At 40.1% G+C, this 18,751-nt stretch overlaps 1 protein-coding gene across 1 annotated transcript in view; it reads left to right on the forward strand.

Annotated features, from left to right (window-relative positions):
- The first annotated feature begins 230 nt into the window (after nucleotides 1-230).
- Nucleotides 231-18,751, forward strand: part of SOX6 (SRY-box transcription factor 6) — a 389,110-nt gene continuing 370,589 nt past the window's right edge. Inside the window, exon 1 of the mRNA XM_063289410.1 lies at nucleotides 231-314. The gene's annotated coding sequence lies outside the window, so the exon portion shown is untranslated. The remainder of the gene's footprint in view (nucleotides 315-18,751) is intronic.

Raw genomic sequence — 18,751 nt, forward strand, 5'->3', positions numbered from 1 at the left:
TCGTGTAATCTCTAGCTGTGAAGGAGTTCATAAACATATTGCAGCTTTCCACAATGCGGTATTTTCCAGCTGTGCTGCACTTCAACTCTCATCACCCTCAAAACTATTTAGGCAAAATGGTATAGTGCAGCTTTTAAAAATAAGAAAAACACTTCAATAGTTTGTTGGGAACTGTGAAGAAGCGGTGTGCCCTTAACATACTTCTCCCCTTTCTTTTCAATAGGCCTATTAGCTGCTGTCTTGCTATTTTCGTTTCTGATGACAACTATCACGGGACACTGCTAGAGCACAGAGACAGCCTGTGACGGGGCCAGGTAACTTTTACATACTTCCCTAAAATGCTTTTCTTGCCTGCCATTCTCCATTTACTGTCTTTGCATCCCAAGCTTTTTATCTGGATGGGTGATGTTCAGGCAATACAAAATAAGTGCAAATCTATAAGCTTCATTCGTTCTTCAACTACATACATTTATGACGCTGAAAGCATCATTCTTTGACTCTGTGAAACGAATAGCCTAATTTTATTACAACAGGTTTGTCAGTAGATGGTTCCATTACATTCTGATTCCCGGTGTTTTGAAAAGATTACTGTATGTCACTGCAGAAATTAAAAATGACATTACACTACACATTAATCATTTTATCACTTTAGTAATCTCTGAAGCACTAATCAACCATAGATACAATGTTTCTGTATTTCAACAACATGATCTTAGTGATAGCCCACAAGTTTCTTATTTTATCTAGCATCATTTTTTTTTCATTTTTTAATGATAGTGGAAATCAAGATTGAAGCAATCTGGTAATAATAGGTATAAAAGTAATAGGTATAAAGTAATGTTTAAAATGTTTTTTGGTAATTGTCTGGAATGATCAATATTTTTTTAAGTGCTCAAAGAAATAATCCCATTTGTAATAACTTTTGGGGAGTGAGTGAGAGGATTGCACCAGATTTTTAAAGATTTTCAAAAATGTATTATAATATTGGAAATTTATAGATGTTATTAATACATGTTGTATGTTCTATATATGGCATACAAAAATTCTAATAAATAACAATGGCTGATTGATTCAAACACCACTTTATAATCCAATTAATAAACATATTTGTCTAAAGCACATTCAATAAATTTAAAGTCCACTTGTCAAAAGTCCATTTTTCTGCAACCAGTGAAAAACTAATTGCCAAATTCAGTTTATCAAACTGAGTATCTAATATACTGTATGTCACAGGGTTGTTTTGGAAAAAATTGGAGGAGGAAAAGTGGATATAAACCTACAAAATAGACACTTGTAGCAATTAATAATCAGATATTATCTGATGCTTGATACACTTTTATAAAACCAGATTGCACAGGATGAATTATTGAAGGCAATATATTTTCATGCCAGAGTCATAATTAAAGTTTTAGCATCTATATTTAACAATGAGATCAAATGATAACTTGCATGGTCAGCAGGATCTATAATAGCCTTCATCATAACAAAAGCACAATTAAAAGAAAAAGGAGACAATTACTAAAAATATATTATATACCTCCAACAGCATAGGAGCAAAGGATGAATGCCTTATACCAATCTGATGAAACTGGATTAAGAGCCGTATTAGTTGTTAATGACATAATGCTATCAATGAATTCTTACAGAGATAATGTGCAGCTGAATAAGTAGCTTGGCCATTAATTTGTCCAAAAACTATAATTTGTTCATATAAGACCTTTAAATCTTGGTTGTAAAGTCCAGTGTAAAATTTTAAAAATTGCTGGTTTATCAGATTCAAGTAATACACTTTACCTTGAGAATTCCTTGTAGCATTATTGATACCATTTCAGCCTAGAAGCTAATAAGTTGCCTTATTTTTCCCATGCTGCCAGTAGTCCTACTTAATTCTATAAGTATTTTTAGCAAATAGTAAAAACTGCTGGTTGTATTAGGAAACCTTCTTTCTGTGTAATGCTTTTAATTATACTTTTAAAATCCTTTTCAGTGGCCATGGACCACAGTGGGTAGAGCAATGATGTAATAATTCCATTGGGGGAGGATAGGCCTCCAATTGTTGGTCTGATCTTCTCTGTCCCATTTTTAAAAAGATGATTTGAACCTCTAGAAGCCTTTTCATGTACTTTATTTTAACTGAAATTTTATGGGAAATCATATAATCATATTCAGCAATCCTAGGGGGAGATCCTAGTGGCAATATAGTGAACCTCAGCGCTGTAGCCAGTCTTGCTGTAGATCTTGTCCATATGATTTAGAACAGGAGTGGGCAACGATTTTCAATGTCAGGGTAATAATTTAAAATTATTTTTGCTTCCAGGGACCACATAGCGTTATTCAGTGATGTAGTGATACTACTGGGTGAATAGAATTGAGGGGATTTCTTAATACATAGATGTTGACTATTATTTTAATTAAAAACAAAGTGATCTGCAGATGTTTTGGGACCTGCATGTGGTTGCTGGTTGTCTATTCTTGGTTTGTTTTGAATCTCGATTTCCCAGAATTACAAGTTTCAGGAAACATTTCATGGACAGAGGAGGCTTCCTGCCATAGAAGGTTGTGTTCTACATTTGGAGAACAAATTCTTTCTTCTCAAAAAAACTTACCACAAGGTTCTTGGTTCAGTTTTGTTAGATTTCTGAATAAGGATCTCTTCTTAGGGGATGCAGATATACTACTTAATAATGCATTATAGATCTCACTTATATTTCTGATTTCTCCAGTCAGTTCAAATGGGACAAGGAAAAGATGTATTTGTATTAAGACAATACAGATTAGAACATGTAAATGAATATACTTGTATATAGACATAAAGGAACATGGAAACTATTCATTAGGAATCGAATCAGGGCTTTAATTTCTGGTATTAAAGCAATTCATCCTAAAACTATAGTGCTTGGAAGGTATTAGCTCTGATTAAAGTGGGCTTGAAGAAGTTTATAAAATATTGTGAGAAAAGAAGACCCTCTCTAATGAAAATACTAGTTGGTTTGCTCGTATTTTATTTTCAGTTTTTTCAAATAATAATCCTTCTTATAAAATCTTTTTTATAAAGAAAGGTTTTTAATGTTATTGAGTATTATAATGATATACTTTCTGCTTGGACTATTTAAGAAAAAATGTTTATTAAAACAATATTTTAGACCTCAATTTTGAAAAAAAGCAGTGTTTATTTGTTAGATCTATATCTTATGTTTCATCTAGGAGTTTGCCTTTTCTTTTGGATGATGTTGTTCATTTCTGAATTGAATCATATTAATCTTTCAAATAAAATTTTGGTAATACTATAACTTCAGATTATTGAATAGCAGAAAAAAAATCTGCTTTGTAACTTTAATTTTACGAAGTCATTTCTTACTTTCTTTGATCAGCAGAACATAAACTATATTTTTTGTAACCCTAATTTAAAATAAAAGCCTCATTTCATTGTAGTGGCTTCAAAATATGGAATGAATTTCATAGGAAATTGGCAAAAGTTGGCTAGTGTTGGGTTGGATTCTGGTTCAGAAAGTATAGAGAGGGATTGGAGAAAGGAAATGAATGAAGTAAGAGATAGTTAGATGAGCAAAGGAGGGACAGAGGTAAACTTTTATTAAATAACTGGGCTTATTGAAAAACGATCAAAAGCACTGAGATCTGTTCACACACACACACACACACACACACACACACACACACGTCACATATACATAGGACTTTTCTATTCAACCAGTATTTATATTGATATATGTATAAAAAATACCTGTAGGAAGACTACACTCAAACAGTGGTTTGAGATGACTGTAGTTTGTAGCATTGGTTGATGAGCTAGTACTATGCCAGTAGTGGGAAAATGGGTGGTATAAAGTGCTGATATATGTGCATTGTGTAGACTTAAGCCTACAGGTCACTGTCTCCTCAAGTGATTAAAATTCTCTTTGTGGTGACTCTTAAGCAATGATCACAGAGTAAATGATCACAGCTTTAGGATCCCTGTTCTCCCTTGTCCTTTGGGATGTATGATGCCATGCTCTGTTGCATTTCCCCAGAGACAATGGAAGAATACACGTGCAGGCAAATAATAAGAAGGCGGAAGATAGCAATGCATAACATTTGCTTTGAGGATGTATGGGCCAATAGGGTCCTCCCTCAAAACTCACTGTGAGTTTGCTAGCCTGAGGGCCAGACAGAAAGCTGAAGCTGAGTATGTCTGGCAGGCTGACATACGATTGTGGTAGAGATGATGTGAGTCTTGTCACCTTGGCAGCAGGCCAAGCCCACTTTTACTCAGAAGAGTCTATGAAGACTAAGTGTTTTCACAGAACCCAAGCTTTGCCTATTGTGTCCTGTTGATTAACATTTGGCATTCATTCTATAACCCCCTACTGGGGTGTTTTGTGCATAGGATGAATTTCAATACGGTATGATACCCATCAGCTTCTGCCACCATTGTGGTAGAATGTTGACCTAAACAGTTGGAACCTGAAGCTCATCAGGAGCAAAGTATACGCCTGCCTAATAATTCTCTATTGCCACTGTCTTGTTGAAAGGGTCTGGCTATCCCATGCACATGCAATGTTAGCATGCCAAAAGTCTCTGCTAGGGTTGATGTGCTAACTCTTAACATGCATAAAACAGAGTATGTGTTAAGAGCAAGGCAAGAGAGGTTTTATATAAGCAAAATGCTTAGGAAGATAAAGACTTGGCGTATGACCAACATCCAATTTAAATCAGACTAAGCCCACAACAGGGACACTTTCCTTCTTCCTCCTTCCATCACAATTCATAGCATCCTCCAGGAAGTTTATGCTGACTTGAGTATTTGCCAAGATACCACTGGAAAAGTTTTCCTTCAAGTAAAGAGAACTGTCAAAGAAACAACTAATTAATCCCTGCCCCTTTATAGCTGCGTAATGCGATGCATAACTAAAAGTCCTCTTTAATTAATTAATGATTTCAATTATGAACTTTTCCCCAAAATGTTATGATTCATATCAGGCTGATGATGCAGTGACCTGGGAGTGTGAAATTTGAGCTGTGTGCTGAATTACCAGTTAATTGATTCACAAATTATTTAAAGTTTGTTGCACCCAAGGGAGTGTTCATATCCATGGCAGCAAAAGGTACAACTCTTGCTCCATTTCAAGACTGACAAGCTAACAAGCAAGAAACCAGAGCAGCTAACAATGAGATTGACAGTTGCAAATCTCTTGCTGTTGTGATAGTTGAAAAATTACTTCAGAAGATCATGCCTTAGCAGTGTGTATCTTTGTATATTTTTATATTATACATGACAAAGTTTAGAGGTATCAGTGAGAGGAGGTTAATGTCAACAAAAATACAGATAGTCCTTGACTTACAACCACATTTGGGACTGGAACTTCCATCGCTAAGCGATGCAATCATTATGTGAGTCACGCCTGATTTTATAACCTTTTTGCGGTGGTTGTTAAGTGAATCACATGGTTGTTAAGTGAATCCAGATTCCCCCATTGACTTTGCTTGTCAGAAGCCATCTGGGAAGGTTGCAAATGGCAGTCATGTGACCCCAGGACACTGCAATTGTCGTAAATATGTGCTGGTTGCCAAGCACCTGAATTTTGATCATGTGACTGTGGGGACACTGTGATGGTCATAAGTGTGAGGACTAGTCATAAGTCAATTTTTTCAGCACTGTTGTAACTTCGAACAGTTGTTAAACGAATGGTCGTAAGTCAAGGACTACCTGTATCACACACTTCTTTTCACAGTTCTGACTGGTTTTTTTAGACTTTCCTCCCTTCTCAATGTACTCAGTTCTAATATCTGTTTGCTTTGCAGTAAGTCATATTCATTGCTAAATAGAATGAAGGTCACTTTTATTGCAATTGCCGTAATTGAAGAATATTTCATAAAATACTGCTCTTCAGCTTTTCAATAATTATGGTAGCTTGTTTACTGAAATATAGAATGGCCAAATATTTTTTTGTCTTTATGTTTACGTGAGCATAGGATTTAAAGACTCTCTTCTTGCTACCTTCTACAACAGAGCGAGTACAAGTAGTATTGTTCCATGTCATTGCATCCAATTTTAATATTTTAATCTATAACGTGGGTAACAAAAGCTTGAAGCATACACAGCATAAAAGAGATGCAGGTATTAAAGTGTATTGGAGCACTGTTAATATTTTATGATGCTTTATTAAATTTTTATTAACACTATTAAAATGCACGTGAGTTGACTTTAATGTTGTATAATCTGACCATTAGTTGAAATCTCTGTGACTTTCATTGAAGTGGAAGGAAAACATTGTACAAACAAGTGCATGAGGCTACAGTTGTGCAATTTTTGTATATTGGGAAGAAAATAATAGAATTATAAATGCTGGAAAGCATGTCCATTGTTAGATCTGAAGTTCTGTGCCATGGTTTTAAGGTTTTAATCTATGTGTTGGGATCTTCAGAATCATGATCTAGATGTAAGAAGCAAACTATTTACCACAGAAGGACTTATTCCCATCTTTTTATTCTTGTTTTGAATGTTGCGTCATTCTCTTTCCCTGGATATTTTATTTGTCTTAGCATCTTTATGGCAAGCAGGTCCTTTTCTGTGATATCCAGGATGCATGGATCGTTCTCACCTTGATTTTTTTTAAATGGTCCAGTCTGCTTTTAAATAAACAGGTGACTGTTTTTAGTTTAGAGTACTTAGTGTTAGTATTTTGTTCCATTGTTTTAATTCTTTACACTTCATATTTATAGTTCTAAAATGTTATGATGTAAATCTCCCTTGGAGTCTTTGTCTTGAAATGCAATAAAGCTATTTTTAAAAATATCGTGAGGCAGTGCAGTTAAGAGGAGTGCCTACAAATTCTGCACTAGAGATCAGCTTTAAGAATAGGCTTCAAATTTATTTTTAAAGTAATACAAATATTTCCAGGCTTTGTCCTCTCCCTGACAGGTGCCACCCCTCAATTCTTTGGTTTGGTCTCCTGAGTTTGTCTTAAGCTCTTGACACCTGGTGACAGCATTGACCTTTAATGAGTAAAAAGCCACTGTCTTTTGCTCTGCATCTACTTAGAATAAGGAAGTCTGTACTACTGAAATGAAAACGTCTTTTCATTGCCAAAACATCTTTTTAAAAATGATACTTCTGAGATTGCTAATTGGCTCATAAGGATAATGTTACCTGAGTGTTTGTGGGACATCAGTTTTTCAGTCTTCTGCTGGTACAGCTCATCCTAAATGCTTTTTTGGTGGTTCAGCAAATCAAAGGATTGGGCTGTTGCTATTGAGGGAGAAAAAAAAGTGTGTGTCTTATGCAGAAGTTGGAGCATGACCATACAGCTATGCAAGAAAATAACATTTAAATGAGGGTCTGCTTCTAGAAAGCATACATTTTGAATACCAACTGTCTGCTACTGTTTTTCTAAAATTAAGGAGCCTATAATCTCAGCACCATTAACAAGTGCTGTCATTCAGATACACAGTGTCTGGCTGATTTAAATAAAATGAAATGAAGATAGTTGTTTCTGGTCCCTTGGCTTCACTCATTGCCATAAACATATGCTCTGCGTCCCGCTTCTTTCCATCTTATTTATGACTTTAATTTGTTGTGTGGGCTGCGCTAGAAATTAAATTTAATACAATTCTCCAAGGGACCCTGTCATATAATAACATGGTAATTTCTGTGTATCCTTTTGAAAAATGAGGAAATTAATTCTTCCTGACATGTTCTAATTATTCCAGTGTGAACGGAAAATCCGTTTTTCCCAACCCCTGAAGTGTAGGCAAATGGCTGCTGTTCAAAGCTGAGGTGCTAATGCTGACCAGCAGTGCGTTTAATTTGAAACATGAGCAGACACCTTTCAACACACCTTTGTAATGTTAGAGTACTTTACAGAAATTAATTCACTACTTATTTGGCAGCTTAGCCTGGGGGGGGGTTACGGTTTTTATTCATCAGTTCTATAGTCCTCTTAGCACAATGTTTCTCACTTCCTGTACTTATATTGGCAACATATAGATAAATAAGGGGAAAATGAAGCATCTCTGAAATGGAACAAGTAGGTATTTCAGCATTCTTGGATTCTGTTTACATATTAGGAAGAGGCAAACTGCAAGGTCTTGAATGTATAGCTAACTAAATAGCAAACAATATCTAACCATTGTAGAGAAGATTACTAGAAAATCATGCTCCTACTGCTTTTAATGAGCTTTAATAACCAGTGCAGCAGATAATTTTTGGGAAATTAAAAGCAGCTACAGTAACAAAGCACAATCAGTTCCAGTCTAATTTTTTTAAACCTTACATCAGTATTAAACTCTGAGTATGGTGATTATACTTGAGACATTTTTAAAATATATATAATAGCCCATTCAGGTACAAAATATATCTACAAGGATAAAAGTTAGCGCTTACATGAGTGCAACTATCTTGACCACAGTTTTTAAATCTTACCATCATGTAGTAGTTGAAGCTTTCCCTGAGCTTTAGTTTCTACATTCACCTGTTCCAGGTGTTTGTTAATTAATTCTTAGTTCATGACGATTTTCTTTATCTTTACATCATGTTCTTTCAATAAAAGGTAACAAATTTCTGTACCGATTCTACAGTGGAGGATGTTGGGCAAGTTTTAGTTGATGTCGTGGTATATTTCAGCTCTTCAGCAGTCTACCATGACTGCAGTCTCCAAAGCTGCTGTCAGTTTTAACAGTCTTTGAAGCTGGTCTGAAGTATTTGCCTTTCTTTACCCATTTCTAAAATGTCTTTCTTGTCATCCAAGATCGAGCTTTCCAAAGTATTTCTTTTTTTGGTTTAGAAGATTCTATTCTGCATATCTCCAAATGAAGAAACATTACGATAATTCTTCTCCTAAGAAACAGTGTAATAAATTGTCCTATGATAATTTTTCAAGTTGCTGGTAAAACCATCATTCATTTGGGCCTTTAATGAAAGAGACCATGGTCTTGGCTGTCTCTGTGAATACAGATTCATTCATATAATAGATCATATTGCAGATGCACTTGCAGGACATCTTCATGTCGTCTTAAGAGGCATTTACATATTTTATTGTGATTGACATTGTTGCATCCTTGCAGTAAAAACAAACCACTTGAATATTATTAAGCTTGCCCTTAATCAGCATGAAGTATTTTGGGTGGACTACAACTGGATGCTATGGGGTAGAGAGATGGCTTGCTCTCCTTTGATAGATCACTGTTATCTTTCTCATAAAATGTATGTCATGAATTAGCTAAGATATACAGTATTTCAAACTGAACTTGAATGGCAAAAGCCAATTTAACTTACTAATTCAGGATACATTTTGCATTTTAGGAGTGGCTGTAGATAATGGCAGCTTATTTTTACCAGTTTACCCAAGTTTGTTGAAGACTGCAGCTTTGCTGGATCAATATGAGTTAGATTTCCTTTCAGATATATTAGGGCTGTAAGCATTAAGGTTAGCATTGGTAAATAGAGGAAATGTGTTGTTGGTTGAAAATATCAAAACCATCTACATATCATTAAAAAAGATAATCAAACTGTGATGATGTCAAAACGTATGATACCATAATGCAAATGCTGCGACTTGTGTCAGATATCTTGCTGCAAATAACATGTCATCATTTGCCTGCTTCTCATGGATACCCATGGTCATTTTGGTCAAAGCTGTGCAGTAGGTACTTTTTGGTTTAATGGCATCTGCAGGAATTTTTCAGGGATGGGGCCAGAGAGCCATAAATAGGAAGTGATTATAATCTGCATGCTTTGCTACAATCACATGGTTGTGGCTTATTGCTTACTGTATCATATTCCATGACAAAAACACAGCCATTTTAAATATGGATTAGAATTTTTAGTAAAAACCAGATAACATGGTTTGTCAGAAAATCAGCTGATTTGTTAGTATCACCTGATTGTTTAGGAAAATAGCTCTGTATTTTAAAATATGAATGTGGGAAACTGCATTATTCCAAGTTGTATCAGTAGACGATTTAGCCCAGTGTTTTATACATTGCATTACTTATTTAATCTTAAGTCTTTTCCAGCCCTACATGGATATTTCAAAACTTTAATGCAGAGATCTTATATTTGAAAATGCAGAAGTTTAATTCCTGGTTCACACCCTTCCCTTCATCTTAACAAACACTGATGAACATTTGTCATGGATTCTCAGGTGACATCTTAGTAGATGAGTAGGGACAAATGAAGCATTAGGCAATGCTGGCCTGTTAGAACTGCAGGCTCATGTAGTATATAATCTAATAAAGGCCTGGCTTCCTTCAGTATATGTACTACTGCTTGGTCTAGCTTGCAGCTCAGACCGAAGTTTTGTTCTTTAGAAATTTGGGCATATTTATAATAGAGTTCTTGACAGTACCTGAGAAAATACTCAGCATCAAGGCCTATGCTGAAGAAGAGGAAGGCTTCAGACTGGGGAAACAGAAAAGGAACACGTGAAGTTCTGTGCGTACAGATAACGCAGATCCCCAGTTCTCAAAATTTCAGTCTCACCCTCCATTACAACAGCAGCAGCAACCAACCACAAAAACACCAAGAAATTGGACAACCCTTTGAATGGTCTAGTGTTTGTTTTCCAATGTCAGGTCTCCCATGTGGGCATTACAGGTCCTCTTTTTGTAACATGTATATAATAATGATGAACTTCCACCAAGAACAGTTTTTTTTATTGCTGTGGGATATCAGTGTAATTGGTAGACAAACAATGTAACAGACAGACAAACTTCATTTGCCTGGACTGGCAAACTATTTTAATAGTCAGAAGCTTTAAGAAAAGAAACACCTTTTTAAAAGATAAGAATTTGAAAATTACAGATTAATTTGTTTACTTCTTATTTTTGCTTCTGGGTAGATGCATTCCTGCTGATCACAGAGATACCTAAAACTGACTTCTGACATGTTTCTCTGGTTTCTGACATGGAGAAGCAGGCATAGGTCGCTGTTAAAATTATGGATTTTAACAGGGAGAATATGGATTGCACGTTTTATTCTGTATCTCGACTTCTGGAAGAGGTGGATCCTAGCTTGTTGTTTTTTAAAAATAATCTTCAAAACTGTGATTAACCATTACAGTAGTAATCAAAAGTGGTAGGGTTGTGGGGAAAATGCTTTAGCTACAAAAATGATGGTATAAAAGCTTGCTGCATTTAAAGACTCTTTTTAGTAGTTTTGGCCTATGTCCCGATATAGGGATTCCATTAAAATCCATGTTTTCTGTTGTTCTGGATAAAATGCTTGCATAAAATAAAAACATGAAGCTTAGCATGTACATTCTCTCTCAAATCTTCCTAGTCCATTTCTAATAACAATTGTGGAAGTGTTAAATAGTAAGACTCTTGATGGAAATCGAGTAATAGTCCCATCAGAAGTACCTCACCATTCATGGAGCTAGAGAGATATATTTATGGATCATTTACACTGCCTTTGATGAGTTTTATCTGTATTTATCTGCAAACTCCCTGGCAACATTCCTTGCACTGGTCGGGATTTTATTTATTTATTTATTTATTTAATGTATATGGGCACTCAACTCACACACAGTGACTCCGGGTGGCTTGCAAAATTAAAATCCACAATATAAAAAAAACCCATCGCCCCCCCCCCCCAACCCCCCACAGCAGCGGCAAACACAATCAAATCAGCCACTTGATCGGCTCTGTCTCAATCTGGGATCCCTAGGCCCGCTGATAGAACCACATCTTCAGGGCCTTTCGGAAAAGTACTGAGGTGGGGGCCAATCTAATCTCCAGGGGAATGATGTTCCACAGGGAGGGAGCCATTACGGAGAGGGTTGTTTTTCATGGTTGCACTACATAAACTTCCCTCAAAGAAGGGACCTGTAACACACCCTGCCTTTCTGCTCTGCAGGCTGGGTAGATGTAACTGGGGAAAGGCGGTCCTTCAAATAACCACACGATGAGTAGAAAAACAGTTGTATGAGAGACCTGAGTTACTTCTATACAATTTGTGAAGAACATTCCCTTAGAGAAAGAAAAAGAGAATAGTCAGTTGGCATTTATGTCAGAAGAAACTTTTCCAGAACTAAGTAATATGGGCAGGTTGAGATGGATTCCCCTCCCCTAGAGTTGAAACAGGGTAATGTCTTTAGTAGATAAAAGAGGAATCCTTTGACATTTCTGACTTAATTATTTTAGGTTCATTATGGTTTATTCTGTGGCAAACATTCACAGACTGAACAATCAATAAAATCCATTTTTCTTGTTCTCTTCTAGCATAGAAGTGAGATTATTGAGTGGGAGAGAGGGTCACCTTGTCCATGACCATTTTTCTGTGGTGTGTACTAAAGAATAAAAGATACCCAACAACTGCCCAATCGCCCCAAACTGCCTTGAATGATTCTTCTTTTAAAATGATCTCTGTGCATTTTTAGTTTCTTGCTTTCTATTTTGGTTAGTTTTCTATTTGCTATATTAATCTTAAAGATACTGAGCTTTTGATACTGAGATTTTACTATGAGCCAGTTATCACAAGGATGCAGCAATCTGGTTGTCATGCAGTGCTAAATATGAAAAAGCCAATGTGTAATGATTGCCTTATCCCAACAAAGTCAGTCTCACCAGAGTTTAGTGAATAAAACTGATTTATTGAAAGGATAGTATGCAAATACGAAGAAAGCTGAGAATAAGCAAAAGCGCGCCAAATACAAACTAAAAACCCTCGCCTCCAAACCGATCCCGCCCCCACCCCAACATCGCAACCACCCCCTCCCAGCATCAGCAAGCGTCACACATCTGCCTGGGAAAGTAACCTTGAAAACATGTCATAACCCAAACACACATTCCTTCAGGGTAACGCAAAGATAACAGCCTGGCAGGGCTGGAATTCCCCACCCCGCAGGTGATAGACACGGATCAGAAACATGACATGCGAAACGTTACGATGTATGCAAATCATTGGAACGATGAACATGACATACCGCCCCCCTTAAAGCAAAGAAATGACCTCATGGAGCAGGCTTAGCGGGATAAGCAGCGTGGAAATGGGTAACTAGAATAGGGAAGTGAACATCATGGGCAGCAACCCACTCAGGATGAGGGAAATGTTTCCAGCGAACCAGGTATTGTAAGACAGAACGACATCGTCGGGAATCCAGGATTTCTCGGACTTCAAAGTGTTGTTGACCATCAATCATGATAGGTGCAGGGGGTGGAGGCTGTGGATGCCAGCGGGCTGATTCGTGGAAAGGCTTAAGCAGGCTGCAATGAAAGACAGGGTGTAAACGTTTAAGATTGGCAGGCAAATCTAGTTTAAAAGTAACAGGATTAATTTGAGCAATAATAGGAAAAGGACCAAGAAACCTAGGTGCCAACTTTTTTGACGGTTGCGTAGACTTGATAAATTTGGTGGAAAGATACACCTTATCCCCCACTTGGAAAAGTGGCGAGGTGGATCGCTTGGAATCTGCATGTCGTTTGTAAGTGCCTTGAGCATCAGCAAGCGCCCGTTGTATTGTTGGCCAGGCAGCTGCCAGACGTGTAGCCCAATCAGCAGGTGAAGATGGGGGGGAGGCTGGCTGAGGCAGTTCTGGGATCGGGACAAAGTCATGGCCAAAAACGGTATGGAATGGCACCTGGCCAGTGCTTTGATGAACAGCATTGTTGTAGGCAACTTCTGCAAATGGTAGGAGGTCGACCCAATCATCTTGCTGATAATTGACAAAAGCACGCAGATATTGTTCAAGGGTAGAATTGACCGCCTCCGTATTTCCGTCAGTCTCCGGATGCGACGCAGTGGACAATGCTTGGTTAGTACCCAGCAATTTCATAAATTCCCACCAAAACTTGGACGTGAATTGTGTACCTCTGTCCGTCACCAAGCGGGCGGGGAATCCGTGAATTTTGTACACGTGTACAATGAAGAGGCGGGCCAACTGTTGTGCAGATGGGATGGAGGTACATGGGATGAAATGGGCTTGTTTAGAGAAAAAATCTTTCACCACCCAAATGACAGTTTTCCTCTGGCTAGGAGGTAAATCAACAATGAAGTCCATAGAGATCTCTTCCCACGGGCGGGAAGGATTAGCCACTGGTTGTAACAAGCCCTGGGGCTTTCCCACTTTTCGTTTAGAAGCAGCACATACTGGGCAGGAATTGACGTATTCTTTGATGTCGCGCCGGAGCGTTGGCCACCAGAATTGGCGTCTAACCAGATGAAGGGTCTTTCCAAACCCAAAATGTCCAGCCATTCTGTCATCATGGGATCGGGACAGAATGGTTTTGCGCAACGTCTCAGGTACATAGAGACAATCATGCTTCCATGCAAAAGCTTGTTTAAAAGTAACTTCGTTGAGGTTTGCTTGCAACCAAGTGTCAGTTTTCAGCTCGGAAAGAAACTTGTTGCAAGTCTGAGGGAACAGGCAACCAAGGTGAAACTGAAGCGTCTGAACGTTGCACTCGGGTTTGGCTGCGAGTCACAGCTGCCAGACTCATTTGGGGCTCTGTCCAGAGAGTTCCTACTAGATCTGGCACCGTACTGGCATCCTGAGGCTGGCGCGAAAGTGCATCAGCCAGGAAGTTGGTTTTTCCAGGTATAAATTTCAGTTTAAAGTCAAAACGACTAAAGAATTGAGCCCACCTAATTTGTTTTGGGCTCAGTTAACGAGAGGCTGTCAGTGCCTCCAGGTTTTTATGATCAGTCCAAACTTTGAATGGGTGGGTAGCCCCCTCCAATAAGTGACGCCAGCTTTCCAAAGCAGCTTTGACAGCAAAAGCCTCTTTCTCCCAAACGTGCCATCTCCTTTCCGTCTCTGAAAATTTACGGGAGAGGTAAGCACATGGCTTTAACTGTTCGAGGTTGTCCCTTTGCATTAACAGAGCTCCAATTGAGAAATCAGAAGCGTCCACCTGTACCACAAATGGTTTGTCAGGATCAGGATGCTGCAGAATGGGTTCGGACGTAAATAGCTGTTTAAGGGTCTGAAAAGCCCTCTGGCATGCGGGTGTCCATTTCAGCAGTGCTCCTGGATTTCTCACCCTCCGTGTGTCCCCCAAACCTTTAGTTTTGAGTAACTCAGTGAGGGGTAGCGCAATTTCCGCGAACCCCTGGATGAAGGGACGATAAAAATTCGCGAATCCAAGGAGACTTTGGAGCTGCTTACGCGTGCGTGGCGGCTCCCATGCCAAAATGGCTTCAATTTTAGCGGGATCCATTTCAATTCCCTTATCGGAAATCCTATAGCCCAGGTAATCAATTTGCGACTTATAAAATGCACATTTTGATAGTTTAGCATACAATTCTGCCTTTCTCAGTTTGCTCAGAACTTGTCTGACTAGATATACATGTTCCTCCATTGTTTCAGTATATATTAAAACATCATCTAAATATACCAATACCCCTTTAAATAGGTGGTCATGCAAGACCTCATTGATAAGTTGCATAAAAACCCCTGGCGCCCCCGCCAGCCCAAATGGTAGTACTTTATATTGAAAAGCACCCAAAGGACAATTAAACGCAGTTTTCCATTCATCCCCGTCCCGTATGCGAATATGGAAATATGCCTCCCTCAAGTCCAGTTTAGAGAATATTTTCCCCTTTGCCAGATGTGTTAGCATGTCCTTTATCAGGGGCAAAGGATATTTATTTAATATCGATACTGCATTGAGCCCACGGAAATCTGTACACAGTCTCAAAGTGCCATCCTTCTTTGGTCGAAACAGTACAGGTGCGCCCACTGGAGAGCTGGCCGGTTCAATGAAACCCCTAGCTAGATTTTTGTCAATGAACTCTCATAGTGTTGCCAGCTCCTTCTGGGTCATAGAATAAATTTTTGGACTAGGCAATTTTACATTAGGAACAAATTCTATGGCACAGTCAGTTTTGCGATGAGGCGGCACCCGGTCCGCCTCTTTTTCGCCAAACACATCTGCAAAATCCTGGTAATGCTCCGGCAGCCCTTCCAGCGGCTCGAGGACTTGCAGAGAAGTGGTTGCTGCCTGTCCCACCTCGTTGTCGTCTAGTTGGTCTTTCGCAGGGACTTTATAAAATCCATCTGCGAACGTCACCGTTTGATGGACCCAGTTAATGGAGGGATTTTGCTGTACAAACCAGGGCATCCCCAAGATGACCAAAGGTCCCCCTACCGGTGCCACAATAAACGGTAATTTTTCCCAATGGCTGCCCATTTGCAAAGCAACCATCCCGGTAGAGTGGGTAACTGGTTTCCCCCCTGCCATTGTCCCGTCCAACTGGGTAAAGATCATCGGCCTCTTTAAAGGGAACGTGGGTAACCCCAACGCAGTAACCACATCGGGGTGCATCAAGGACCGTGAACACCCTGAATCAATCATGGCCCACAGTTCTATGGTTCGGGTGCTGGACCCCAACTTCACTCTAACGGTCAGGGTCGGGAAATCCCCACTCACCGAAACATGGTCACGCTCATCTTCTTCTTCTTCCACCTGCCCCACGGCGCCCTTCAAAGCAGGTGGCTGGCGTTTCCCGCCGGCTCATCGGTCTCCTGTCCCCTCTCCTCTCCAAAGAAGGGGCTGCCGTCAGGTTCCGCCTCAGCCAGGGCGGCTTTCATCTTCCTTGGTAGGGATGGTGATTTCCCAGCCGGTTTAGCTGGGCGATCCTCGGCTCGTCTTTTTGGGCACGCCGCCGCCCGGTGGCCTTCCTTCCCGCAGCGCAGACATTGCCCTTTAGCAAAGCGATGCTCCCTCTCCTCTTCCCACGCACGCTGGCTGGGTCGACCCGAAGAGATCGGAGCGCGGGCGCTTTTGATGGTTTTGCCTTGCTTCACCGCCTTACGATGTGCGAAGGTTTCCAGGGTGTTTTCAGCGCTGCCCGCTAGTTGAATCCACCCATACAAAGTCTTTGGGTCATCACGCCCCAGAGCCCACCGAAGGACCCCAGTTTCCAGCCCATCTTTAAACATCTCTACTAGGGTGGACTGGGACCAATCCTCAACTTTTCCGGCCAGTGCTTTGAATTCTAACGCGTAGTCTGCCACTGAAAGCGACCCTTGGGCCAGATTCTTCAGAGCCTGTTTCGCCCTTTCTTGTGCCAGAGGGTCCTCAAAGTGTTGTTTTAGCGCCCACAGGAACTCCTCGAAGTCCTCTAGCTCTGGGGCTTCTGCTTGACACAGCTGGACGTACCAATCCGCCGCCCTCCCCTTCAGCCTATTTGCAATGGCATTGATTTTCCCCTTCTCGGAGCAGAAGCTCTGCTCCCAATCCTCCATGTAGCTATTAGCATTGGTAATGAAGAAAGACAGCTTCGTAGGATCGCCGTCAAACTTCACAGGAAAGGGGGGGGGTCTCGCTGCTCCAGCCGTTCGGCTGTTCCAGTCACGTCTAGGGTCCTCCTCCCTGTCGCTGACTGTTGGAACCAAGTCCGACCTCTTCTCCGCAGAGATGGGGGTGGTGACTCCAGGTTAGCGCTCTGATCCCTAGTGCCCTTTCGTCTTCCCTCAGCCGACCCCGACTTCCCACGGTTTTCCCTTGGCATTACCGCCAAAGACTCCAACTTCTCCTCCAAAGCCTTCATTCGCGCGGGGGTGACCGATTCTTCAGCTGCACCGGTTACCACTACCACTGTAGGTGACAACAGAGGTCCTGGTTTCCGGACCTCTTGGGCGTCCCCTACAGCAGAGTCCTCGTCCTCGGCCCCCGTTCTATATTCGGCCCCTGACGTGCCCGTTGTTTCCGACATTACCACCTGCTCGCCGGGTTGTAGCCCCAGCTGTTCTCAGTGGGCCACCCTCTCCGCGCGGGAACTCCGGGCCACCCGCACCGTCGTGGTGTCCAGTTCCTCTTCAATCCACTCGGCTTCTCATAGTAGAGACATCGCTAGCGCTCCCCGTCACAGGTAACCTGGCTAGGGGCTAGCGGGGTAGATTTCTTTGATGATTCTCAGCTTTATGTAATGATTGCCTTATCCCAACGAAGTCAATCTCACCAGAGTTTAGTGAATAAAACTGATTTATTGAAAGGATAGTATGCAAATACGAAGAAAGCTGAGAATAAGCAAAAGCGTGCCAAATATAAACTAAAAACCCTCGCCTCCAAACCGATCCCGCCCCCACCCCAACATCGCAACCACCCCCTCCCAGCATCGGCAAGCGTCACACATCTGCCTGGGAAAGTAACCTTGAAAACATGTCATAACCCAAACACACATTCCTTCAGGGTAACGCAAAGATAACAGCCTGGCAGGGCTGGAATTCCCCACCCCGCAGGTGATAGACACGGATCAGAAACATGACATGCGAAACGTTACGATGTATGCAAATCATTGGAACGATGAACATGACACAATGTGTAGAAGACACTAAAGACACTTTGTAATATGGAATGTAGCACTTGTAGACTTTTTAGGGATAACAGACTTTTCATTTTATTGATCTGTAAACTGCAAACAAAATTGTTTATGAAAATAATTTTCAGTCCTTAATCGTGAACTGGTTTAATTTTATTTATTTATTTTGGTAACATAGACAATAGAACTTGAAAACTCTGAAGGATAGATGGTGTGTCTTCAGTTTTGATTTAAGTTCCTTCAACAGGCATTTTCTTTAAACAAAGGATTCTAGACACAGTAATTCTGTAAGTATTGTGGATTGCTAATCCTCAACATCCTTTTCTTCCTAGGATTCTAGAGGGTTACCCATGGCAAAATGCTTTTTTAAAAAAATGTTATTGCATTTCTCAGACTTAGATCTTCCAGTTCATCTGCAAGAAAGTATTAATGATATGCCAATGAGCTATAGCCCAAGCACATATTTCTGATTGTGTCAGACTAAGAAACTGG

Source organism: Candoia aspera, chromosome 1 (assembly GCF_035149785.1).
Source record: "Candoia aspera isolate rCanAsp1 chromosome 1, rCanAsp1.hap2, whole genome shotgun sequence".
Classification (NCBI taxonomy): domain Eukaryota; kingdom Metazoa; phylum Chordata; class Lepidosauria; order Squamata; family Boidae; genus Candoia; species Candoia aspera.